A 2,645-nucleotide genomic window follows, 5' to 3' on the forward strand; every position below is an offset into this window, starting at 1 on the left:
TACCTGAGACTAAAGCATTCGTCCGTAGACACCACTCTTCCTGCTTCATCGTCCCACATACACAAGAGGCCTCTGAAAGTGCCCTGCTTCCGTCAGGCGCACCTCAGTCCCCAGTGACACTGTTGCCGTTTGTGCTCCATGTTTTCCTCATTTCTTTACCCTGGTTCGAGGGACTCTCTAGAGCACGGGTTCTCCACCTTCCTCAGGCCGCGACCCTTTCATACGGCTCCTCAGGTGGGGCTGACCCCCAATCATCAAATGATTTTTGTTGCTATTTCATTACTGTCATTTTGCTACTGTGATGAATCAGGCGACCCCTGTGAAAGGGTTGTTCGACCCCCCCAAAGGGTTCTCGACCCACAGGTTGAGAACTGCTGCTCTAGAGGCAGGGAGCTGGGCGTAGTTTGTACCCACCGCTGTCTCGATGGGTCTGCCATCAACTTGAACCCCTGGGCTTCCCGCCGTTACTACGGGCACTCTGGAAGCCATGACAGATATCAGCCTGGAGACGTTAATGCCTTGTCTAAGTCCCACAGCTAGCAAGGATGGGACCCGGTTACTTTACTACCCTGCTCTAGCCGGGCACTAGCTAGCACCCACCTTGGCTGTGGCAGTCTCCCATGAGGGGCCCAACTTCAAATTCACCCAGCTGGGGCCTGGCAGAGCCCCAAGCCTGCTTCCTGAGATCTCACTCACTGAATGGTGTGCCAGAGGTGGCGGGGAGCCCTCCAACGCCCTCTCCCCTTCCCCCCAATGTCTCCGCGTGCCAGCCGGGCGAGGGCACTGTTCCCATTCTCCCTTGCAGCTGGGTGGGCCCGTGTGCTTAGGTTCTGGTCCGAAGGTGAGCGGAGGGGCCCAACCCTCGCTTACAAGGAGAACCCGCACTGTGGCTGGGCGCAGGGGAGGATGGGGAGGAGGCAGGGGGCACCCTGCTGGCCTGGACCTGGGAGCATAGCTCACCTACCCAGCTGGCACTGGCGAGCCCTGAGGTCCCCTTCAGAGCAGCCTAGCCTCCACCCCAGCTCACCCAGCAGGTGAGGGCCGGCGAGCCTGGGAGCCTCCGTGCACGTGCCCGGGTGGCCCACAGACCCTTCGGGGGCGGTATCCCTGCTGGAGCGCATTAGGAAGGCGGACTAGGGCCCAGCCCACAGCGAACTGGCGTCTCTGCTGTGCTAAGGGGAGGCCTCTGTGCAGTCAGGCGGCAGGAAGCGTGCCCCGCGTCGCAGGGTCACCCCAAGCGAGCATTACCCTCCAGACACTGGGCCCCAGCAGAGGTCCTTTGGTGAGCCTTAGAGACTGTGCTAGAAGACACCTGCTGCCGGGGAGCAGGAGGCACGGCTTTTTTGGTGCATTGGCGACAGCGGAGTGGAAGTAGCCCTTAGTAAGACTCCCAACGGCCCAACGTCTGAAAGGGACAAGGGGCCTTTAATCCAGAGTGGGGGTTAGCCCCCAGTCCCAAGTAAGCTTCTGTCCGCCTCTTTTCCATCAGACCTTCCGCCCGAGTCAACAGCGGACACCCACACACGTTCAAGGAGCGTTCCTGCCGTTTCCTTCTTGGACATCCTTATCATTTCCCATAAGCGGTAACATTGGCAGCCATCAGCTACAGGCCGCCCGCCGCTCTTCCAACAGAGCGTGGGGATCCCGGCGGCCTTGAGTAAGCACGATGTGTTCAAGAGGGTGCAGGTTCTGAAAGAAGTCAAAAGGGAAAGAGAGAGAGAGAGAGACCCAAGGAAGTTTGGGAGCTAAACCTGTGTCCGGTCACACAGGCCAGCTGCCTCCGTTTCTGGTGGTCAATAGCATCTGCCCCATCTCTGGTGTCAGCAACCCCCCAGACTAGCTAGCTTCTTTCACTGGGAGGAACATTCTTGAAGGACATTCTTGAAAGATATGCATTTGTCCAGAGACTGTGTCAGGGTTACCAGATGACCCAGTGAGTCCACTCGAGTGGAGACCCCAAAGCTTTGGAAACAGGTATCCTGACAAGAACCTGGCCGCCAGCATCCACTGGCGGGCACACTCTTCACAGTCACTTAGGGTGGAAATGACCCAGATTCTCTACAGGGGCGTGTGTGTAGGGGCGGGTTTACACCACACCCCTACAATGGACCGGGGTGGGGGCTTCACCCCTATTCTCTGTCTTCCCTCTCCAGGTTCTAATCTGTCCATCGCAACGGCTGCACGGACCCCCCAGACAACACTCAGGATGAGAGTCAGCAGGTTATACCTCCAGGGAGAGGATCAGGACGTCTTACAGAGGTCTTTCTGGTCGGCCAACAGTGTCTAAAGGAACGCCCCACTCTGCTCTAGGCCCAACCCGAAGGCTTTCAGTTCAAGCTCCCGGAATTAAGTGCCCAGAGGCACCCACTCTGGTAAGCTTCAGCCCTAGGACCCTCAGCTCCACTTCTGTGGGTCAGCAAGCCCAGCGTCCCCTCCTCTGCAAGGCAGCCTCCTGCACCGAAGCTCTCAGCTCTCCTTGCTCCGAGGGTCGGGAAGTCCATCCCTGTTCCAGGCGCTGCCTCCTGGTTCTGCCGCTCTTCCTCCGAGGGTCTAGCTGTCCTCCGGATCCAGGGGCTTCACTGCGCAGGGATCTCGGGTCCAGAGGATGCACCACTCCCGGCCCTTGCTGGTCATGAGATCCCTCC

This window comes from Echinops telfairi, unplaced genomic scaffold (assembly GCF_000313985.2).
Source record: "Echinops telfairi isolate 266 unplaced genomic scaffold, ASM31398v2 ScPeMD7_7417;HRSCAF=8455, whole genome shotgun sequence".
NCBI classification, from domain to species: Eukaryota; Metazoa; Chordata; class Mammalia; order Afrosoricida; family Tenrecidae; genus Echinops; species Echinops telfairi.